Source organism: Rhineura floridana, chromosome 2, assembly GCF_030035675.1.
Source record: "Rhineura floridana isolate rRhiFlo1 chromosome 2, rRhiFlo1.hap2, whole genome shotgun sequence".
Classification (NCBI taxonomy): Eukaryota; Metazoa; Chordata; class Lepidosauria; order Squamata; family Rhineuridae; genus Rhineura; species Rhineura floridana.
The window spans coordinates 8891342-8917193 of record NC_084481.1 but is presented as its reverse complement, the minus strand read 5'-3'; the positions used below and the strand labels follow the sequence as shown (position 1 = coordinate 8917193).

The window sequence follows — 25852 nt, the reverse complement described above, 5'->3', positions numbered from 1 at the left end:
TGGAAATCGCTGCCTATTGACATTAGGCAGATGCCTTCATTGTACTCATTATACTCAAACATTTTTGTTTAGGCAAGCCTACTCAGGCAAGTAGAAGCTATTGTGTTTTTTTTATCTGTTTTTAACTCATTCCTGGTTTTATTATTTTGAATGTTTTAAATACCTGTCTTTCACTGTTTTTGCCAATAAAGCGGTATATAAATGTTGGAAATAAAATAAATACATTTTGGAGTCACTGTGGCCCTTGGATCTCTTTCCACTTTTAGGAATCTGCCTTATATTGACTCAGGCCATTTGGTACCATCTAGCTCAGTACTAATCACATGGACTAGCATTGGCTGTCCAGGATTCCAGGCAACAGTCTCTTCTGGAGATTGAATTTTGGACCCTTGCATGCAAAGCACGTACCCTACCACTGAGCTACAGACCTTCCCGTTTAAAAAAGTATCTTTTAAAATTGTTCTTTTCAATTCACGAATGAATGTACATCATACCTAGGACAGATCCACATCATTAATTTAAAGCATATTCAACACATATTGAAGCACATGAACCACACCACAGAATCATGGGAAGTGGTTTGTTAAGGATTGTGGGAACTATAACTGTGAGGGGGAAATACACTTCCCAGGATTCTTTAGGGGAATTCATGTGCTTTAAATGCAAGTTGGATGTGCTTTAAACATATTGTGTGGATCTACTGTACTTAATAAACTTTGCCTGCATGTAAATGTTTTTGATTAATTTTTTTAAAAATGGTATTCAGCTACAAAGTTGACTGGGTGACCATGGGCTACCAACCATCTCTCAGCCTAATCTGCCCTCAGGGTGAAAGCAACAGAAGGGAACCACCCCAAGGAAAAAGGGCACACTTAAAATGTAGAGGAAATAATCTTGTACAACCATAGTGTGAAATCAGATACTTCTCAGTATGAATAAATATTTATATAAGCATGATTATCAAGGTGTTTAATATTTACACAATCTGTAAAGATATTTATAGTGCAATCCTATGTTTGTTTACTCATAAGCAGGTCCCAATGCATTCAATGGGGCTTACTCAAATAGGAAAGTGTACACAGAACTGCAACTTCAATTGATAAGGAACTTCACTCATCCATCCAAAATTTCAGAATCATGCCACTTTAAGCTGTTTTGCAACTGTTTATATTTGTTTTTATGGTTATTGGATTTTAAAAGGTTTTAATTCTTATTGTGAGCTGCCTTGATTTCCAGTCTGCAATCCTGCCTCACAGATTGTTGGAAAGAATCCATATATATACACACACACTGGAGATGTAAAAATACATACACCCCATACAATGGTTTGTCAAAACCAGTTGGTCACTGCAGAACAATTAAAAATAATAATATCAGTATTAGTTTCCTACCTAATAAAAGCAGGGATACCTAAGTAAGCCCTGCTTAATTACTTAAAAAATAGGACTGGAGGAGGAAATATTTACAACACAAACACAATTCTTTGTTACATTCAATCAAATGTCCCATTAATTTACAGCACAATCCTAATCATGCCTACTCAAAAGTAAGTCCTATTGAATTCAATGGGGTTTACTCTGGGCATGTGGGATTAGCATTGCAGTTTTACTTCCAGAAAAGTGAGTATAGGATTAAAGCTTCATATTGGGAAGATTTCCAAAACATTGCTCTCTTCATCAGCCCAGGAAAATTTAAACTTGTTTGACTCCTGCCCACAGGAGAGAAAAACACTGAAAGCTATATACTTACTCAATTTATGAGATTTTCAGATTAGCAGAAAAAAAAACAGTTCTCTGGCCTTACTATGGGGGTCTAGCTACTGCCTTGTCAATCATAACGCTGACTTCACGTATTGGCTACAAACCTGAAAGGGCAGGGTTAGAGCTGCCAGCTACAAGCTCATTTAACAGAAGTTGTGGGTGGGGCAGCTGACGCTTTGGTGTACATCTCTTGAACCAGACCATTTAGAAACTCTTTTTTTAAGTAGACTTACCTGGAGGCTCAGAGAGGACCCCAAAACTCCGCAATCTCTGGGCAAAAACTGGGGACCTGTCAACTCTAATTATGCACCCATTTATATAAAATACTTGTGCATGCCCCAAAATAAAGCAACTGCTCAAGGACATGATCCTGTAGCTCCTACAGGTGATGTGTAATGCCCCAGGCATTTTTTTAACCTTTTGAGAATATGCCCAAGTGTTGTTGTTTTTGTTGATGATAATAATAATGTTTACATTGGATCAATCCCCATTCAAGAATGGCTTTAATAACGTTGCTCTTCCTCCAATGTTCAGCCTGCCATCCGTTTAAATTGTCAGCTCTGCCACCCAGGAATGGTGACCTTTTCTGTATTCATAAAGTACTGAATACAATAGCGTCCTGATCTCAGCAAGGGTCATCAGGTGCAACAATGCTATAAATAATCCCAATAAATAGTAATAGGTTTCAGATTCTCTTGCAGGCTAGCAGAAACAGACTGACAGCTACATTTTCTGCCCTGAAAACAACTGAAGAGTGGTTTGCCATAGCAGTGAAAACCAGAGATTTAGAAAATAGGGTGAGTAATCTTTCTCCCCCCCACTTTCTGAGGAAGGACAGAAAGAGAAGAGGGTGCCTTTAACATAAGCGTATAATTGTCAGCAACGACATCTCTATTAGGCTTGTTCTCTTAGCGAAACATTCTTATTACTGTCACTTCTCAGGGTTGTCATATTCACTGCTTTGACAGCACAAACACAGCCCTGTAAAACCTGTCAGAGAGGCCAGTTGCTTCCCTACATCACCTGACATTTCCAGCTCTTTAATATCAGCCTGTCAGAACACCTAAGAGGAAGGCAGGGGCCTGCTTATTGGCCGTTGTTACTGTGAGTACCCAACAGGCATACTTAAACCATTAGCCTCATACTGGTATGCAATTCTGACTTTTACACCCTTAAGAGTTTTTATGCACTAAAATGGTATTAATCTATCGCACAACCTAAGCGACCCACTTGCTCCAAGAGTTATATTCCCCAAAATAATGCATTGTGGTAGCCATTGTTTGTTCAAAATGTCTTTCATGATTTATGTTCACGGTACATTTAAGGAATTATTTTTTATTTTTTCCTTGGGGATCACATAAAACTGCTTTTTTCTCTCCCTTTCTGTTCCAAGATCTACAGTAAGTGATAAGATGTACAGTGCTGTGAAAAAGTATTTGCCCCCTGTCTGATCTTCTGCATTGTTGCATATTTTTGGGACTGAATGTTGTCAGATCTTGAACCAAAACCTAACATTAGAGAAAGAGAAGCTGAGTGAACAAACAACACAAAATCTTGATACTTATTTCATTTATTTATTAAAGAAAGTTAGGCAACACCCAATGCCCGTGTGAAAAAGTAATTGCCCCCTTTTTAACACAACCCAATGAAAGGGATTATTAGGGCCAGAAGTTTGAATACCTTGGTAAACAATCAGGCCTGCTTTAGGCCAGCCCTGCCCAATATAAATTGACTAACGTTGGCCCTTGCCATCAGATTGAAGTTGCCAGCACATAGGTTCCAAAGCCACATCGTGCCACGATCAAAAGAAATTCCTCAACAGCACTGGAAAACAGTTGTTGATGTATATCAGTCTGGAAAAGGTTACAAAGCCATTTCTATTTATTTATTTATTTATTGTATTTGTATACCGCCCCATAGCCGAAGCTCTCTGGGCGGTTTAAAATAACTAAAAACATTAAAAAATATATATACAAGTTTAAAACACATGTTTTAAAAACAATTTAAAACACACTTTAAATTTTTTAAAACAATTTAAAAAACACATGCTAAAATGCCTGGGAGAAGAGGAAGGCTCTGGGGCTCCACTGAACCACAGCCAGAGCCATATTGACCAAATGGACAAGGCTTGGAACAGTAGTGAATCTTCCCAGGAGTGGCCGCCCTGGCAAAATCCCTCCAAGAGCACAGTGTAAAATTATCCAGGAAGTCACGAAGGACCCCAGAACAACATCCAGGGATCTGCAGGCCTCTCTCGCCTCAGACAAGGTCAGTGTTCATGACTCCACCATCAGAAAGAAAACATGGGATTCATGGCAGAGTAGCAAGGCGGAAACCACTGCTCGCTAAGAATATGTATGCTCATCTAGAGTTTACCAAAAACCACCTGGACGATTCTCAAGAGTTCAAGAGTTCTGGAACAATGTTCTATGGACAGACGAGTCAAAGATGGAACTTTTTGGGCGACATAGGCCCTGTTATGTCTGGCGAAAACCAAACACTGCATTCCACATGAAGAACCTCATACCAACAGTCAGGCATGGTGGTGGCAGAGTCATGGTTTGAGGATGCTTTGCTGCATCAGGACCTGGACGACTTGCCATCATTGAAGGAACCATGAATTCTGGTTTGTCTCAGACAATTCTACAGGCAAATGTCAGGCCATCTGTCCGTCAGCTGAAGCTGAAGCGCGGCTGGGTCATGCATCAAGACAATGATCCAAAACACACAAGCAAGTCTACATCAGAATGATTGAGGAACAAGAAATTTAAAGTTTTGGAATGGCCTAGTCAAAGTCCAGACCTAAACTCCATTGAGATGTTGTGGCAGGACCTGAAAGGAGCAGTTTATGCTCGAAAACCCACAAATGTCACTGAGTTAAAGCAGTTCTGTATGGAGGAGTGGGCCAAAATTCCACCACAGCACTGTGAAAAACTGATCAGGAACTACAGGATACGTTTGGTTGCAGTCATTGCTGCTAAAGGTGGCGTAACCAGGTTTTGAGTCTAAGCGGGCAATTACTTTTTCACATGGGGGCACTGGGTGTTGCTTAATTTTCTTTAATAAAAACATGAAATAAGTATCAAGATTTTGTGTTGTTTGTTCACTCAGATTCCCTTTTCTCTAATATTAGGTTTTGGTTCAAGATCTGACAACATTCAGTCCCAAAAATATGCAACAACGCAGAAAATCAGACAGGGGGCAAATACTTTTTCACGGCATTGTAGCTTTTTAGGGCTAATGTGCCACCCCAGAAGTACCTTTGCATGGTGAATATAACAGCACTTCTGATGTAATGTTATTCACTGAGAGGACGGTATAAATTTGAATTATACAGCTGAATGAGCAACAGCACAGTACTGAGCTCCAAACAGTTTACCTGAAAAAAAAATTGTGTCAGACAGATAGGGTTTCCAATCTAAGTATAGCTACATGCACATTCATGGACATATGAGGGTATAAATGAATGTACACCACTAAAATGCAGAAACACAGAAAAACTAAACATCTTCCTAGGAATCACAGCTTTTATTTAAAAATACAAGTGTTTGGTTCTTATGGCCATGAAGCATAGGCAATACCTGATTGGATCTCAAAAGTCAGATATCGTAGCTATGTAAGATTCCCAGTAAATTGTCTCCGGGTTTCAGTGACCTGCATAGCTCCTTTCCCCTCCTTATGAATAGCAAAACAAACATAAATTATGCAAAATAGTTAAAATGCAGAATAAATTATGTAAAATAAATTATGCATATGTTCCATTTTGCTTAGTTTTCACAGATTGTATAATTCGGTTTATCTTGACACATTTTATTATCCTGACAGTAGGGCTTGTGTGTACATATCAGGGCTTCCAACCTTTCTTTCCCCTGTTTGTTAAGCCACATAGGAAGACATCATTCAAGCCACAGTCTTTCCTAAATTTAGCAATACAGACATAGGTAAGCCACTTGGTTCTTCTCATCTATTAGGTCAATTTAACTTGGTTCATTTTCAAATAATAACGATGCTCTTGACTGTAGTATCCCTCTCCTTTTAAAACCAGGCTCTTTATACTTAAAGTATACTTCCTCAGTTGTTTTTTCATCTGTGGGGTGAACCCAATCGCTTTCTCATAAAGATGAAAAACAGCTTGGGGAGGGTAATTTTTAAGCAGACAAGTCACACGAGAGGAGACAGCTGAGCAATCTTTCTCCATGCATCTGTCTTCTGCTCTGACTTGCCTAAGGGCCCATCCATACCTAACTGCAAAACCCACGTTTTCCATATTTGGTTGGTGGTCTCGAGATCCATACATATCCTGTTTGTGGTCGGATTATTGTGAAAACCTGATTATCAAGCATCCATACGTGTGGGCTTTTTCTTTTTGTCTAAATTGCTGTAGCATTGGCCACTCCCCTAAGGCCACCCCTTTTCAGTGATTGGTCCATAACAGTCGTTTGCTTTTTGCACAGTTTTCAGAAGAGGGCAGAAACGTGTATCTTTTTTTAAAATTCCCACACATGCACAGGTTTGAGGATGTGCTATTAGGTGGGAAAGAGACAAGGGGTTTGGAATATGACAGAGGAATGCCCATGGAATGCCTATTGCAGGAAAGTCAGTAGCATTGCATCTGAGCACACGGACATTAATTCGATTATCGGTTTAGGAAAGCGTATCGGTTTCTCAGTGGTATTTCTAATGTGGATTTGTGAACACAAAAATCTGTACTAGCTTGCAACGTCATATGGACAATGGTGAATTAATGAGGACACAAAACTATAACATTGCAGATTATACAGTTGTATGGCCCTAAGTTACTTTGGTTTTTTTTAAAAAAAGGTGGAGAAATGAATCACAGAACTCTGTATAGCATGTTGTTTAAGCCTCAGTTTAAGTACAATACAGATGATGGTGGAGGCAGGAAGCATGACATACAACTTAATACCCTGAAAACATTTAGGAGCTTTCCTTGGTATCAATATTTACAGGTATATCACATTCTGAATTTAGCTACTAATAAGGAATTTGACAGAAATTGAACTGAATTTGAGATTCTAACAATAGAACTAGGTCTCCTAAAATGTTATTGCAATGTAATATGTGTTATTGGGTTGCCTGATGTGTGCAGTAGACCCACCACAAGGTGAAATCATTATCTTGGTGGAATCCTTACAGAGGACACATGAAATAGTTATGTTTGACCACCCCAGCCATTCACATCCTCATCTATTTATATATAAAAGCTTCATATAAATTCCTGGGTAGATAATATAATGCCAGAGTGGAACAGAAAACTCTGTTGAAATAAAGGGGAAGGTTTTGCACACTTAACAACCACCACCATTTTAAAAAGTGAGGATAATTTCAAAAGCAATTTGTGATATGGCATGGTGAGCTTCTCATGAAAGAAGAAGTTCCCATTGCTTATTCTGCTTAATGAAACTATAAATCTTAGATTTGTTCTAGAAACTGAGGTAGCTTAGTACTGGTTCCAAGAAATATCAGCATGTAAATCAGAGCTTGGAAAAGTTACTTGTTAAAACTACAACTCCCATCAGCTCCAGCCAGCATGGCCACTGGATTGGGCTGATGGGAGTTGTAGTTCAAAAAAGTAACTTTTCCAAGCTCTGCTGTAAATACAGTAAGGGTTAGAGAGATTGTGGGAACTAGACAGATGCATGTTTGTTTGTACACACCCCTACATCTGCTTACATAATCCATATAGTATCTTCACGTAGATGATTGTGTGAACATGCACTAGGATTCCACTCTTTCATGTAATGCTGGAGGGCAAGATATTCAAAAGCTAAATTGTTTTGCTTCTAAATCCACACCATTTAATTCTTTTTACAATAGGACCCTACCAAAAGTTCATTATTATGACCCCCTGCACTTCTGCCCCCAAACCTCTCTAGTATCAAAATGGCACTGCAAAACTATGACTACAGACTATCTTGGTGGAAGAGTTATATGCACAGCCTGATATTTGCTAGTGAGTAACAAACAATGTGTTTTCTCTTCTATTAGATTGACTAATATATTTGTTGTCTGCAGGTTGCTGTCTGCAACAGGAAAACAGTTAAACCCTCATTGCCACAGAAGATAAAATTACAACCAGAAAAGTAGACACACTTTAAGATCTAGCAGTTTTGATAAAATATGTAAGACTCCTGTTGCTGATATAACAATGCAGCTTTCATTGAAGGGCCTCATTCTAATCCCTTCTATTAAAACACAATTATTCCAAAATAGCACATCAGAAAATTGTCACAATCCAGACTTTATTGGAATACCTGCAAATACGAGAATTAGCAAGGGAAAACCAGTAAATCCATTTAATAATTTATAGTCATTTAATTTAACTTCAGAATGCAGATATGAACAAGAAAAAAGTTACAAGTGGCATGCTAATAAGTTGTTGTTTTGAAGACCGGTGTGTGTGGCTGCAACTATTCAGGATTGTGCAAAATTCTCTCATATTAATTCAGTAGCTGGGTAGAAGAAGCTGGAATCCCTGTTTGGCAAAGTGGAAGTGGGCAGGGGGCACTTAATCGACCACTCCCCCATTCTCAAACAGCTGGATAGTGGGACTCTATCTTTGTTTACTATGCCCCAGCAGCCGCAGCTACTGGATTAGGCTGGCAAACTGAAATATTTTTTTTGCTGAACTTACTGTTGAAAATAGAGAATTGCTGCTTCCCAAGACTGCTATATAATTACGTGCCCAAATTCAGCTAGGATTTTTATGTTCACCAATTATCTGAAAAATCCTTTAGAATGTGTTTAGATAGGATCCCCAAAATTGCAAAAAAAAACACCCAAAACTAAAAACTTACACAAAGTTCAACTTATCAGAGCAGGCCTGCACACTTTATGACCCATGAAGTTAAACACAGATCTTAGCCATATACAGCAGCCTACCTCTTGTTTTTGTTGTTCTCCCATGACTACAAAAAGAAATAACAGGCCAAACACTACATAGATGGTGGACCTGCAATTAGGGCTGCAAAGCATCAGGATGTGGCTTATTTATTTATTAAACAGATTTATAAATCACTTTGATGGCCAGAAGACAGCTCTTGTCAGGCATTTCGTCTAGGGTAGGAGTCACATTTACAAACTGGATAAACTGTCGTGGGTATGGTTGCCACAACTCTGGTTTTCATCCAGAGACTGGATTTTGGGATCCTCTCCGGGTTTCTGGATGAGTCACTCCAACTTACAGACTCTCAGCTTTCATTTTAAAAAATTTAAAAGTTTGGTGGTCTGGTTCAAGAGATATATACCAAAATGTCAGCTGCCCCCGCAACTTCTGTTAAATGAGCTTGTAGCTGGCTGCTCTAACCCCGCCCTTTAGCAAATAAGTGAAGTCAGAGGTATGATTGACAAGGGATTTGTGGACCTCCAGGCAATAGCTAGAACCCATTGCAAATCTTGAAAACAGTTGTCTTTTCCTGCTTGTCTGAAAATCTCATAAATTGTGTGCAGGACAGGAGATGCAGAACAAAAATATCACAGCAGGATCTTGGTGGGCAATTGCTTACTATAAACAGTTTCATTTATGATTATAATAAAAGGTACATGAAGGGTTTTTAAAATCACTTGCAAAAATAGCATATTATACATTTTATCTTTCAAATAATTTTTGAACAGAAATTTAAAAGGAGTGTACATGCAGCTTATGATTATGTGCTATACTTTTCTAATTATGAGTCAAACAAGTTAAAAATTTTCTGCTATTGAAGAGAGCACTTTATTTATCTAATTCATAGCCTATTTTGAAAATCTTCCCAATATGAAACTTAATCCTGTGCTAGCTTTTCAAGGAATAAAGCTGCAATGCTAATCCCACATACCAAGAGTAAGCCCCATTGAATTCAATAGGACTTACTTTTGAGTAGACATAGTTAGGATTGTGCTGTAAATCAATGGGACTTTTGAGTGAACATAGCAAAGGATTGTGTTTGTGTTGTAAATCTTTCTCTCCCCCTCCAATGCTATTTTTAAAGCAATTAGGCAGGGCTTATCTGGTACCACTGCTTTTATCTTGTAGGAAACTAATGCTGATCTTATATTTTTTTGGGGGGGGAAGTTCTGCTATGACCAACTGGTTTTGACAATAAAACAGTTGCAAAACAGCTTAAATGGCATGATTCTAAATTTTGGGTTGGGTGAGTAAAGTTCCTTATCACTTGAAGTTGTAGTTCTATGCATGCTTCCCTGTTTGAGTAAGCCCCATGGAATACACTGGGACTTGCTTCTAAGTAAACAAACATAGGATTGCATTACAGATATCTTTACAGGTTGTGTAAATAATACACATCTTTGACAGTCATGCTTCTACAAATATTTATTCATACAGTAGGGCCCCGCTTTGCGGTGCTCCGCTTTGCAGCGTTCCACTGATACAGCGGTTGTCAATTGCAGAAAGGCCCCACTCCTAGAGCGCTTGTTCCACTTTTACAGCATTTTTCAGGTGTCGGGCACCATTTTAGACAATGTTAGTCAATGCGTTCCGCTTTACGGCGGATTTCGGTTTATGGCGGCAGTCCAGAACAGAACCTGTGGTACGAGCAGGGCCCTACTGTACTATGTCCCGATAATCTGATTTCACAGTGTGGTTGTACACCATTATTTCCTCTACATTTTAAGTGTATCCTTCCTCCTTGGGGTGGTCATGGCATCTTGAAAAATTAATTAAACAATTTACATGTAGGCAAAGTTTATTAAGTAGATCCACACAATACATTTAAAGCGCATCCAACTTACATTTAAAGCAAATGACTTCCCCTACAGAAACCTAGGAAGTGTAGTTTCCCCATCACAGTTATAGTTCCCACCACCCTTAACAAACTACAGTTCCCGTGATTCTATGGTGTGATTCATGGATGTTGAATTTGCTTTAAATGAATGATGTGGATCTCTCCTAGGTATGATGTGCATTCATTAGTGAATTGAAAAGAACAATTTTAAAAGATACTTTTTTAAAACAGGGGAAAGGCTATAGCTCAGTGATAGGGCACATGCTTTTTATGTAAAGGTCCAAAATTCAATTTCTGGAAAAGACTATTGCCTGGAATCCTGGAGAGGCAATGCTTGTCCATATCATCAGTACTGAGCTAGATGGTACCAAATGGCCTGACTTGGTGTAAGGCAGATTCCTTTGTTCCTAAAAGTGGGAAAAGACCCAAGGGCCTCGGCAACTCAAAAAATGTATTTATTTTATTTATAACATTTATATACCACTTTATTGTAAAAAAAATCTCAAAGCAGTTTACAGAAGGAATTAAAACAATACAATTACTGGCAAAAACAGTTACAGACAGGTATTTAAAAACATTCAAAATAATAAAACCAGCAATGAGTTAAAAACAGATAAAAAACACAATAGCTTCTACGTGCCTGGGTAGGCTTGCCTAAACAAAAATCTTTTTAGCAGGTGCCGGAAAGAGTACAATGAAGGTGTCTGCCTAATGTCAATAGGCAGGGAGTTCCAAAGCGTAGGTGCTGCCACACTAAAGGACTGATTTCTTACACGAGCAGAAGAAGTACTGGGTGGTACTCATAACATGGAAAGCTTCACACCTTGAACTTGACTTGGTAGCAAATCAGCAACCAGTGCAGATTTAAGAGCAGAGGTATCATGTGCTGATTGGGTCTCACTTCATGTCAGCAATCATGCAACAGCATTCTGCTCAAACTACAGCCCCCAGGTCAGGTTGTGCTGCATGGGGATTTCTGTGACCTTGGCTGACTGGATTTTTTAGTTTTGGTTAGGAACCCTGACGGGCTGTGGGATGCTGAGTTTTCCGCCTTACTCATAGGAATCTTGTGGTTGGTATGTATTGCATTTAGGACATCATCACTGTCTTTTTTTTCCTGTTTGCATTTACATCCTTACATCCATAGAATGGATCCTTACATCCATAGAAGCCACAACAAGGAGGTGATTAATGCCTCTCTACGAGAGGGAGTGGTCCCACACTGCCTGAAACAGGCGGTGGTGAGACCGCTCCTAAAAAAACCCTCCTTGGACCCTGATAATTTTAACAACTATAGGCCGGTAGCAAATATTCCATTCCTGGGCAAGGTTCTAGAGTGTGTGGTCGCTCACCAACTCCAGGCTCTCTTGGATGAAACTGATTATCTTGACCCATTTCAATCGGGCTTTCGGCCGGGGTTTGGTACAGAAACGGCCTTGGTCGCCCTGTACGATGACTTCTGTTGGGAGAAAGACAGAGGAAGTGTAACTCTGTTGGTTCTCCTTGATCTCTCAGTGGCTTTTGATACCATCGACCATGGTATCCTTCTGGGGCGACTTGCGGATTTGGGAGTTGGAGGCACTGTGTGGCAGTGGCTGCGCTCCTATCTCGGGAATCGTCTCCAGAAGGTGATGCTTGGGGAGCATTGCTCGAGTCCTTGGGTGCTCCAATATGGGGTTCCGCAGGGTTCAGTTCTGTCCCCCATGCTCTTTAATATCTATATGAAGCCGCTGGGTGAGGTCATTAGGAGTTTTGGAGTGCGTTTCCAGCAATATGCTGATGATACGCAGCTCTACTTCTCCTTTTAATCTAATTCAGGTGAGGCTGTTAATGTACTAAACCGCTGCCTGGCTGCGATAATGGGCTGGATGAGGGCTAATAAACTGAAACTCAATCCTGACAAGACTGAGATGCTGTTGGTGGGGGGGCTTTCTGCCCAGATGGTTGATGTTCGACCTGCCCTTGATGGGGTTACACTCCCCCTAAAGGAGCAGGTCCGTAGTTTGGGGATCTTATTAGATCCGCTCCTGTCACTTGAGGCTCAGGTTGCCTCGGTGGCACGGAATGAGTTCTACCAGCTTCGGCTGGTAGCCCAGCTACGACCCTATCTGGACAGAGAGAACCTCGCCTCAGTTATTCATGCTCTGGTAACCTCTAGATTGGACTACTGTAATGCACTCTACGTTGGGTTACCTCTGAAGACGGTTCGGAAACTTCAGCTAGTGCAGAATGCTGCAGCCAGAGTTCTTACGTGGACAAGAAAATTTGACCACATAACACCTATTCTGGCCCAACTGCACTGGCTACCAATATGTTTCCGGGCCAGATTCAAAGTGTTGGTTCTTACCTATAAAGCCCTGAATGGCATCGGACCGCAATATCTGATGGAACGCCTCTCCCGCTATGTACCTACCCATTCACTGCGCTCAACATCCAAGGCCCTTCTCCGGGTCCCAACTCATAGAGAGGCCCGGAGAACAGCAACGAGATCTAGGGCCTTTTCAGTAGTGGCCCCCGAACTTTGGAATGCCCTCCCAGACGAGATACGCCTGGCGCCTTCTTTGATATCGTTTTGGCGCCAGGTGAAAACCTACCTCTTTGCCCAGGCATTTTAAGCTTAATTTTAATTGTAATTTTAAATCTAAGTGCAATCTGTAAATTTTATTGTTATTGTATTTTAACTTTGTATTGTGTTAACCACACTTACTCGGATTTTAAATGTGGTTTTAATATGTTGTTCACCGCCCTGAGAGCTTGTTGCTATAGGGCTGTTTAAAAATGTAATTAAATAAATAAATAAATAAAATAAACAGTGTTTCCATGCACTCAGCTCAACCCTCTTAACCCACTGATGATGCACCTTGTTTGCATGTTGTTTGTTTCTTGCCCAATAGTGGTAAAAGAGAATTCACATACTAGGGAGGTGTGGCTTCAATTGCTGTTGTTCCCAAGCTACCGCCTGGGAAGGTAGACCAAACCATGTGTGTTTGTTATTTGTCAGTTATTACTCACTGGAATTGGGTTGGCTGTCAAAGTGAGTTTAAAGCAGCTCACAGGGCAGGCAGAAAAGGATAGAGAATCTTCTGAACTGTTATTCATTTCTCAAACCTCTCTCTGCAGTGAAGAGTCAAGTCTGTAAAGGAGTTTGGAGCAGCCAGCTTAAAAGGCAGGCAGGGCATTCTAGGCAGAGGGTTGCCAACCATGTTTGATATTGATATCTTTGTAGAGGATCCCTAGTCAAGCCTTACCAACAGCACAATCCTAACCAGAAGTAAGTCCTGTTGAGTTCTATGGGGCTTATTCTACATGTGTTTAGAATTGCTGCCTTTGGGGGCATCCATCTTTATTCCTGAGTGTTCCCATCTAACATCTCCACAACACTAGGCTCCCTTCTTCCTACAATGGCCTTCTGGTGACTGGCTTGGCCTGAGGGCACTTAAATCCTTCTGGCTGGAAGCAAGTAGGCTAGATTAAATATTTCCTACACAGGCTCCCTAAGAAGGTGAAAAGGAATGATCCCATCAGCTGAACCTGGGAACATCCTCATTTAGCTAAGATTTTTTATCTTAATTTCCAATCAGAATTTTTTTTGTTTCAGTGGTATGCTCCAAGCAACTGTGGTTCATGCTTAATGTATCATGCTTAATGACATCACTAGGGCCTACCCCTATAACATCACTAGGGCCTGCCCAATGACATCACTAGGGCCCATTCCTGAAATGTCAGGGTTTGGGATGCTTCTGACCTGGCAACCCTAGTTGTGGGCACAACAAAAACACTACAGCCTATGCTATTGGCCACAGTAGAACACTTCTTTCACAACTTTGGAGTAATTCCCCTTAAGTGCACTACACATGCATATATTTTACTTATTGAATATATTGTTAGGATTACAGGTCTAATTTTTCTCTTTTAAGGATAATCTGTTATTGTGAATATGGAAGACTACCTCAATTCTTTCCAGTTCATTACTTGTGTGGTACCATGAGTAAAGGACTGTGATTTAAATATTGCACAAACATGGTTTTCCTGTGAACTACAGTAGGCTTATTTTCAAATGTTACTATTAATAGTTGAATTCAGAGCAGCTCTAGTTTATTTTAAGGAAAGAACAAAGGCATGTCATTCTAAACACACTTACTTGGAAGTTAAGTTACCCTAGAAGGTTTCAAGAAATGTCTTGTGATCAAAGACAAAGAAAGCACAAAAAAAGATTTTTGTTTAGAAAACTCAGCTGCTTGGGATGTGAGTGGATTGAAAATGGAAATGGACTGCTTTCAAGTCAATCCTGACTTATGGCGACCCTATGAATAGGGATTTCATGGTAAGCGGGGTCAGAGGGGGTTTACCATTGCCTCCCCCCGAGGCTAGTCCTCCCCAGCTGGCTAGGGCCTGCTCAGCTTGCCACAGCTGCACAAGCCAGCCCCTTCTTGTCTGTAACTGCCAGCTAGGGGGCAACTGGGCTCTTTGGGACTATGCAGCTTGCCCACGGCTGCCCAGGTGGCAGGGCATGTCACCCCTGAACCACTCACTGTGGGGGTGATCTTTAGCTGGCCCTTGACACCCAGGAGACACGAGCGGGGATTTGAACTCACAGACTCTGGACTCCCAGCCAGGCTTTCCTCCCCACTGTGCTATACCAGCTGTGTGAGTGGATTAAATCAATGCAATAAGAAAAGAAAAAGAACAAGAAGAAAGGGAGCTAAATCCTCCTATATTACAATACAAAAAATGGGAAAATAACTTATTGAACTTGACCAAACACTCTCATACATTTAAGATATCTTGACTGTAAATATGAGAATACATGAAGGAAGAACTATGTAGATGAAGCATAGAATCAAAAAGACAATTATGAACAGCTTCAGACTGATACTCTGTTTCAATGATTCTTTATCATTTCTTCTTTATTTGTCCTTTAGCATAGAGTGCTGGACTACGACCTGGGAAACCGGAGTTTGAATCCCCACACAACCATGAAGCTCAGTGCGTGACCTTGGGCCAGTCACTGCCTCTCAGCCTCAGAGGAAGGCAATGGTAAACCACCTCTGAATATGGCTTATCATGAAAACCCTATTCATAGGGTCACCATAAGTCAGAATCGACTTGAAGGCAGTCCATTTCCATTTTCATAGCCACCCTTACTATCTTGAACATTGTGAATCTCTATATTACTATGGATAAATAGCAAAGAGTCTTGTGACATTTTAGAGATTAACAGATCCCCTTGTAAACTATTGTAGACTACAGCCCACTTCATCAGATGCATGAAAAGTCATCAGTTGGGAGATGATATATTTATCTATACAACACACACATATAGATATAAAATCGTAAACGGTGGAGCCAAAAGGCTATTAAATAAAAGAAGTATTGAAGTTCTGTGATATTTCTAGCAAAGGCTCAATGGAGGAAAGAGTGGGTCATTCACAGCAGCACAACATGATCAGTTACAGCATAATACTGTTCTTCCAGGTCTGCTGTACTATTTTAACACCTGTAGTGGAAAAGGAACTCATGGGTGTGATTAAATCAGATCTGAATAGAATCAAATTCACTCATAAATGATACTGCAGCAATTTCATGCTGAAACCTCCCTTTGATGTTTTGGTGATTAATAGAGACTTTCAGGTCAGTATCACTGTGTTTGGGATACAGATGTTCTCTGACTGGTTTCTTAGTCATGTCTTTTTTAAAAATGTCAAACACAATGCACGTGTATTTAAACTTTATGGGGTGCATGATGTGCATTCAAATGGAGATGTGTAGGTCAATAAGGTGATTTCCCTCATGACTGCTCAACTGATTTTCTTGCTATATAGTAGAAATCTATTGCTGAGTTTAAAACATCATTGTACAAAAAACAAAGAAACCACCATTGTTGAATCTTTATTACCATGGGCATAAATTGACATGGAGATAAACAAAAGAAAACAAGGAATTAACTTGTTTGCTTTCACCACGTATTAGATGCCGCAATGGTCAGAGTAACAGGATCAGTGCTTCACTGGAAATATTCCACTCAGTTGCTGCACAGTAGTGACTATACAGTATTGTGCTGGTGGTTTTGTGAAGCTGATCTTGCAGTGACTGGTGAAGCCGGTGTACTTGCACTGAATATTCAGTTGCTCAGGGGCTTACAGCAGTTTACAGCATAGCTTCTGGGAAATTAAAGCCTTGCGCAGTGGCAGGCTGATGGCAGGGAAGCGTTTCCAGTAAGTAGGGAAGCTCAGGGAGAGGGACCCCAGAGGCAATGAGACTGATGTAAGGGTGCCAAGAAGGCAATGGACTGAGAAAGAGGAATCTGAGAGAAACACAGCTGGAGAATGAGGCTTGAAGAAAAGGTCAGAGGGGGGCAAATTAAGGCAAGAAGAGGCTCCTCAGAAAGTGGAGCCTGGGGAAGCATTACAGTGCTAAAGATCAGGAAAGGCTGTATGCTGCGGGTAGGGTGAAGAGGAAGAGTATGAGGAAAATTGGTCAAGAAACAGGGTAACTCAGAGAATCAAACAGAGTAGTCAGTAGGGATTTAAGAAATCGTGTCCCCTTCTGCCCTGTATTCTTCGCATGCATGTTATTTCTCTCACTGTCTGCTGTGGCAAAATTATGTAACTTACATAATTTACGTAATATTGTCATTATGTTATTGCTATCCATTCACTTCAATGCAAAGGAAATACAGTGCAAATGGGGGGAACACAATTAATTACACATCATTTGCAGACTGAACACAGCAACAATAGTGAACAATGACTGTTTTCGCTGGATTGATTTTTATTTTGGAGATGCGATGAATAAGCGAACATCAGCAATTTCCACTCCTGTTTCTGTTTTTGTCAGAATTCTCTGACATCCCTGGTAGTCAGTAGCCTGAAAAGCATGAAGCTGAGGAAGCAATTGATGGTGAAGATGTGGAACTAAAGGAAGACCAGGGACTGGGGCAAAAGCACACACAGAGCCTAGGTATAAGATGGGCTATGCATGCAGGCGAGGGTGGTACAGGCTTGGGAATTGTGGGCCGGGCAGCTAGGTGGATATTGGCTGCTAGGGCAGGAATCTAGGCTCCGACACGGAAGTCTGCCAGTTGTGGCTTCTACTGCCAGTGTGCATAGTGTTGCAGGGACTTAATTTTACATATCTCTTTCTTCTAGTCTCTGGACAAATATTTAGATGGGAATTATATTCATAGTATGTGGATAACTTTATATATGGCAAAATTTGTATCTATATTTTCAACAGATATGGAAAAATCAGTTTCACTTACTATCTTGTAAAAGCTTTCGGCTTCAATGCACCAACAGAATTTTATTTTTAAAGATAAACTGTGTGGTGTGCTCTCAAGGAGATTTAGAATTTAAGAATATAATGTATTTGTCACTTTTAGAGACACAGACCTTGAAAAGTAGTAGTCTTTCTAATGACAGCATAATAAGGATGTCAACCTTCCCCCTCCCCCTCTTTTTGAATGACTTTCTTCCCCAACAGGGAAAATGAATACATTTCAAAAAATGGTAAAGTACAGGATAACACATGCCAGTCACTGGAACAATTTTCTCAAATGAAAGCAAGCAAATTATACAATGTTAATCACTTTAATAAACTTGACTGGGTTTTTTTTGTGTGCAGTGGCGGGTGTGTGTGTGTGTGTGTGGCAGGAGAAAATTATGTTTTTAAACTCTATCCCCATAGCATTTACCGTTGCTATTGAGGCATGCACTATTTATTTATTTTTGTTACTAGACACTCCAAGACATATTCCCCAGACTTCTCTTAAGTCTGTCATTTGTGCCTCTGGTAAAGTTTCTTTAAAAAACACTCATAGAGCTGTATTGCTCCAATCAGATGCTAACAACAGATCAATCAAGATGGCAGCTGCTATACAGAATGCAAGCTTTGGGGGAGATACCAGAAGACGTTTTCTGTTTTATCAGTCCTTTAGTTGTCTTTGTCACCAATTAAGGACTCAAGAAAGGCACACACAGACTTTGAAATTTGAGATGCCAGCTCCACACTCCCAGTTCTTCCATATTGTGTACCCATCCAGAGAACAGAGAGGAAAGCATTGTGAGCTGTCTCTGTGAAGTCTTGACTCCTGTGCCATTGCAATCACCAATGCAAGACTTCTGAAGGGATCAGACAGGAGGAGGGAAGAGGATAGGGTGGCCACCATGACTTATCATCTATAACATGATAGAAGCTAATAATGTTGAGAAGTTAGTCTAATATTTCCTTCTCTGTCATGATCTATCATAGAGCTAGAAGGGACCAAAGCTCAGTTAGTCTAACCTGCCCTAAGGGAACTACCCAATGGGCCCTTCATCTATTGTCCTAAATAAGACAATTTATGCCATACCATAAGCAAAGACTGAACATACTGTACAATGATACATAGAATAAAAACCTCCAGATGATTGACGGAAGAGAGTCAAGGGACATGCTACAAGCATACCTTCCAAAATAGATGAGAAGATGTCTCTAGTCCCATTTTATTGTTCAGTGGGTTGTCTCTGCCCTGAATTCCATTCTGTGTGCCTTCTAGATTGACTTGCAGCGTAGTATTGACTTTGGATTAATGTGTACATGCTGTTTGCCACAATGTTCAGTATGTGTCTTATTTTCTTTCCAGGTTATAAATGTGTACAAGTGCACATGGATGTTGAATACAAAAATAATGTTGATACCATTGCACGATCACATCAGGACTCTCCCTCTCCATTGTTTGGCTACAATTGAATAAATGTATTTACCTGGATTATTACTTTCTTTAAAAAAGCTATGAACTGTAAAGTAAAAGCTGTAGCAAAGTACACAAGCAAAGTGAACTGAACACAAAGTCCAGACATCAAACAGAAGAATGATGCATTTCTAACTTATTCAGGGCATGAGACAATTTGGAACTCCAGAATTCATGGAGAAATTCTGATGGGAAGAATTTCTTAAGCCTAGTCAGGTTTACCATGAGAAAATTTGTTCGCCGATTCCATGGTAGTCTTCTTGAAACCAATGAACCATAACTGAGGGTTTGCTGCAAATATATACACCAAACTTAATTTTGTTTGTTCAGGTACAGAGTAAACAGCAACAAATGCAAAATGGGCATGAACTAGAAATCTCTGCTAACTGGACTGCTTATAATAATTCAACGAAGGACAGCCACTTCAAACAAAAACAAAAATCAAATACACCAAGATTTGTGTGTGTGTACGCTTTGGATTCATACTGCTAGTCACTAATGTAATTAATAAAATAATATTCTCAAGCAATGGTTGGATATTTTTGCCTGCACTCTTGCCAGCAGAGGCACAAATGTTTCTACATAACTAATTTGCAACATTTATATCCTGCTTCTCTCCTCCAGAGGATCCAGGTGACATACATAGGGTTCTTAGGTAGCATCTCACTACCAGTCTACAAATCATAAGACTGCAGAATTTAGCAGGCAGTTCTTAAGCTGTCAGATGGGTATGTAAGGAACTGGGAGGAAGGGCAGGATATAAATCAAATAAATAAATAAGAACAAGGAAGGCAACTGAACCATCTCTAATTCTGATACTGATGTAGATTAGCGTTCTTAACTTTGGGTCCCAAGGTGTTGTTGGACTCCCATCAACTGCAATCTTCCCCAGCCAGCTTAGCCAATTGTCATGGGTGATGGGAGTTATAGTTCAATAATATCTGGGGAACCAAGTTTGAAAACCACTGATGTAGACAGTAGTACATTCAATATAGCTCAACAGATCGCCAGAGATGGAATGGGCATCTGAAGGACCATTTTTTCCTGTACAATCCTGCCCATTCTCCTAAAGCCCAACTCTGTGGCCCTGTGCAGCTTCCTGGTTATGGAATTACTTCCTCAGAAACATCTGCTTGGTGACAACTGTTAACTTTGACATAATAAAATATAATAATTATGTTCAATCTATTCATGCATAAGACTACTGCTAAATTATTAGAATCAGAATTATTTTCAAGGTCTGTGTGCTGATATGTGCTTAAAACCTGAACCAGCCCGAATTCAGGGATTTGGGGTCTCTGACACAACTCTCTCTAAACTACTCATGAGGAAGGTTTGGCCCATTTGCTTTGCAAATGCCAAATGAGAGTATAGCTGCTAGGGATTTCTGCAGCCTTTGCTTACTTTGGCTTTGCAGATTGCAAGTTGAGCTGTCATCAGAATGATACAGTAAGTAAGACCTGTGCTTTATAGATTAAAGCAAAGCCTTTGATTGTGTAGATCATGAAAAACTATGGAATGCTTTAAAAGGAATGGAGGTGCCACAGCATCTGATTGTCCTGATGCGCAACCTATACTCTGGACAAGAGGCTACTGTAAGGACAGAATATGGAGAATATGATTGATTCTCAATCATTTTGGGTGTGAGACGGGTGTATTTTATCACCCTATTTATTTAATCTATATGCAGAACATATCATACAGAAAGTGGAATTGGACCAAGATGAAGGAGGTATGAAAATTGGAGGGAGAAATATCAATAATTTCAGATATGCAGGCGATACCATACTACTAGCAGGAAGAAGTAATGATTTGAAAAGAATGCTGATGAAAGTTAAAGAGGAAAGCACAAAAGCAGGACTACAGCTGAATGTCAAGAAGACTGTCAACAGTCTAATGACAACAGATTTATGTAACTTTAAAGTCAACAATGAGAACATTGAACTTGTCAAGGATTATCAATACCTTGGCACAGAGATTAACCAAAATGGAGACAATAGTCAAGAAATTAGAAGAAGGCTAGGATTGGGGAGGGCAGCTATGAAAGAACTAGAAAAGGTCCTCAAATGCAAAGATGTATCACTGAACACTACAGCCAGGATCACTCAGACCATGGTATTCCCGATCTCTACACATACTATGGACTGTGAAAAAAACAAATAATTGGCTGTTAGAACAAATTAAACCAGAAGTATCTAAAATGATGAAACTGAGGTTATCATACTTTGGAAACATAAGAAGAAGACATGATTCACTAGAAAAGACAATCATGCTGGGAAAAACAGAAGGGAGTAGAAAAAGAGGAAGACCAAACAAGAAATGGATTGATTGCATAAAGGAAGCCACAGACCTGAACTTACAAGATCTGAACAGGGTGGTTTATAACAGATGCCACTGGGTCGCTGATTCATAGGGCCTCCATAAGTCAAAATAGACTTGAAGGCACATAACAACAACAATTTTATATTATAAAATTCTTTGATGGGAAAGTTATTGTTCGTTTGTACTCTATAGCATCCTGCACACTAATGTGCAACAACAATGGCAGATAGAAGGCAGAAACCTGCTGGGGCTGAATGCTTGAGGAGCACTAGTTATATCTGTCACCCACCTGACAATCTGTCCTGTAAAACAATTAGAAGGCTGAGAAGTTGCAACAGTTGTTTTCATTTGCTGCTAGCATAGCAGCTCTACTGTAGCCAGTGTTCTTTATGTCCCCCAATATTTATTTGAAAATTCTTATATCTCATATACAAACAGCTGCCACATAGAATCCTTTTTTAAAAAGCACCTATGTTTTGTAATCACCTCCTTGTTGCAGTGCTGGGCTCAGATGTGAAATTACTTTGACCAGTTGACCTATACTGCATCGTTCCTAGCAATCATCTCTAATAGTTTTGGGATTCACTGTATAAGACTAAAATAACAACTTGATATTAAAGCTTGGAAAGATATACTGTGAAAATAATATCAACACATAGACACATCTGGGGCACATCCTCATGCAATGCCAATCCTCATTGGTACATTTTTTCTTGTCATTTGCGGGTTGATGTAACAACCTTCATGTCAGACAGCTTTGTGCAGCCATTTCAGCAAATGTGGCTAGATACTATAGGTCAACCTTTCCCAACCAGTGTGCCTCCAGATGTTGTTGGACCACAACTCCCATCAGCCTCAGCCAATGGCTGAGGCTGATGGGAGTTGTGGTCCAACAACATCTGGAGGCACACCAGTTGGGAAAGGCTGCTATAGGTAGTATAGTAGTTAAGTAGTATAGTAGTTAAAACCAACAGTCAAGCATCACTTCAAACACACAGGAAAGCACACTTTGGCATTCTAGATGTCTCAAAGCATCCACACAGCAGACCCATACTGACTCACATTATACACCATCACTACACAGTGTTCAAGAGGTCTTGCTTTGGATATTACATTACAATCTATTCTGCATTTTTCCTTTCCCTCTTGAAAATAGGCATAGGAGGCTGTTTGGGATTTAAACACGGATGTCCTGAACATGTGTATGGAATTTCATTCTGATTGCAATGTTCAATAGAGATATGAACACACACACAAAAGGAACTTACAAACAAATGGAATTACAAGTCATGCGTTAAAATACAGATATTGTTTCACTTGGGCGATTATATAGAATCTCTGAAAATGAAAGGAATACTTTATGCAGATGTGTTGCTGGGTAAAATTAATTAGGTTGCATTTAAATGAGAGAGGCTGAACTGGATTGTTTTTTCCTGGGAGGTAAAAAATGTTGTAGTTATCACAAAAATTAATGGCCAGCTGTAAAAGTTACTGTAAACAAGTTATGCCAGATGCCTGCTGAATTTTCATGGTTCTGTTTTAAAAGTCTACCTAGCTATTGAGAAACCAACAAAGCAGAGGGCAGCGAGGAGGGGGGACTAAAACAATACACTAAGAAAATTAATACAATTCTATGTGCATTTATGCATGCATCAGCCCACTAAAATTAGCTTGTGCATATAACTAGGCGCAGACTGAAGTTGTTCGTTCTTTCTCTTTCTCAAGGCAGCTTGCTGTTTTCCTGGAATTGCCCATCCGTAGACTTATGGATCTGATTAGATGCTGGAATGCTCTGTGGGATGTTTGGGGTGGTAGGTCTGTTAGAGGCCTTGTGGATGAGTAGAAGTTCAAACAAAAAGTTAGCAGATGAACGGTTTCAAAGGAGCCCAGTTCTATGGTATATCCAGGAACTGGGGGAATTGAAGAAGGATGGAGGATACATTGAGTACAAATGGTAAAACACACAAGCTGAATTTGACTGAGCATTCTATAGAGCCTAGTTGCAGGCCTATGAGGTGGTGGTGATGGTGGCAACGATATTTCCTTTCTATGCCAGCATTCTGTCAGCTCTATCACATCTAGTGAGGTGTTTTGGTTCAGAGCCTATTATGTTTGGGTTCCAAATCCAACCTCCCAGATGGTGAATTATCTGCGCTTGCTGTGACAACTGTGCTTAAGAACATAAGAAGAATCCTGCTGATGAGACTTACCTAGTCCAAGCACCAGATGCCTATGGGAAGATTACTAGCAGGATATGAGAGCAATAGTTCTTTCCTGCTATTGTTACCAGGTGACTATTATAGAGCACCTCAGAGGCATGCTCCATCAGATCCTGGAGGTAGCATATAGCTATCATGACTTATTCTTTGTTGATCAGATTTGATCTAATGTGGACACTGTTGGCACCAAGAAACGGCAAATACACGCACTTGATGCAACTGCTTTGATTGTTTCAACTACATTTCTTCTGAAGGTGGTCACAACATACAGTTTTAAATCCAATTCTATTGTGGCTGATAGTGTCTAGCCAAGAGAATCTTGTTGGGGTACTGTCTAGAGTTCTAAACATTTCTTTGGAGGACGGCAGGGTCTTATTTGTCTTAAAAGAGGCAACAATCAAATCAATAAAAAGCTTATACAAAAAAGAGAGGCAATTATATGCCCTTCCTTTTAAAATAATATTTGAACCAGGGGAAACTCATCAGTTTTAAGGCTGTTCTCAATATGTTTTAGAGGTAATAATTTCATTGTAAAGAATAGATCAGTTGATATTCTGAACTCTGTGCAGTTCTGCATACTTGAAAATAGCTCAAAATAGCCTGCAATGCTGCATGCAAAGCTGAGCTTTCAGACAGTCATTTCACTAGGCCTGTGTCCAGTACAAGGTGCTTGCAGTTATACACCCAACTATGTGCCCTCTTGATCCCTGCCCTTCTTAGCTCATTAAACCTAGCAGATGAGGTTTGATTGGTTAGGTCCAGAGTTTCATTAATGCTTCATTGCCTAAGGGGTGGCCCCTGTCACCTTAAAAGAGATGGTGGAATGCCCAGTTCCTAAAAAAAAACTGGCCCTGGACTCTTTGGTTTGAACTAAGACTGAACTTTCACAAATTCCTAAGGAAGCTGGTGGAGAGGGTTGTGGTGGGAGAACTGCATGCATTCTTGCATGATATTGATCATCTAGATTCATTTCAATCTGGGTTCAGGCCCATGCATGAGCTGGCTTTGGTCACTTTGGTGACCTTTACTGAGAACAGGGCAAGGGAAGTGCAACCTTGCTCCTGCTTCTTGATCTCCCTGTGGTTTTCAGTACTATTAACCGTGGTATCCTCCTATACTGGCTTCGTGGAATGGGAATTGGGGCGACTGTGCTACAGTGGCTGCAATCCTGCCTACGGTATTAGTGTGCAGCCAAAGCTTTCTGTGGCTGTATGGGGGTGGTTGTTGATTTATTATTTTGTTTTTATGGTATGGTATATTTACTTTTGTTCTGAATAACGTAAGTCGCTTGAAGACCTTCAGGTAACCAGCAACTAACAAATATTGATTGATTGATTGATTGATTAACAACAACAAAAAATGGCGATGTCTGGAGACTTGCATAGGAAGAGTTCTTTTTGCCCCCTGGCAGTTATGCTATGTGGTGTTGCAGGGCACTATTTTATTCCCAGTGCTATGTAATATCTATATCAAGCTGCTGGGAGCAGTCATGATTTGGGTAAGCTGATGACACTTTGCTCTATTTCTCCACAACATCTAAATCAGGAGAGGCCATGCGGGCCCTGGACTGGTGCCTAAATGCAGTGGTGGACTGAATGAGGGAAAATAAGCCGAGCCTGGATTGGATTACTGCAATGCACTCTATATGGGACTTCCTTTGTGCTTGTTCTTGAAACTGCAGTTAATAAAGCATGCTGCAGCATAGTTTCTGACAGGTACTCCTCTGCTCAGTGATCTGCACTGGCTGCTGATTTGTTACCAGGCCAAATTCAAAGGATGACTAATAAGATATAAAGACCTTGGCAGCAGTTTCCTTGAAGGATCGCCTTACCCCATATGTCAATTCAACTTCAATCTGCGGAACTAGCAAGTGCCACATGATGTTTGTTCTGCATTTGCAAGGAGTCAATCGTTCAGTGTGGCAGCACCTACGCTTTGGGACTCCCTGCCCATTGACACGAGGCAGGTGTCTTTATTGTACTGTATTAGGCATCTGCTAAAAAACTTTTTTGTTTAAGTGAACCTTCCCAGAAATGTACATTTGACATATATTTCAATATGTTATGTTATTTTATA

General features: G+C 40.2%; 1 protein-coding gene across 2 annotated transcripts in view; it reads right to left on the bottom strand.

Moving 5' to 3' along the window:
* Positions 1-25852, bottom strand: part of SPAG16 (sperm associated antigen 16) — a 761887-nt gene that overhangs the window by 39684 nt on the left and 696351 nt on the right. The gene's annotated exons all lie outside the window — the stretch shown is intronic.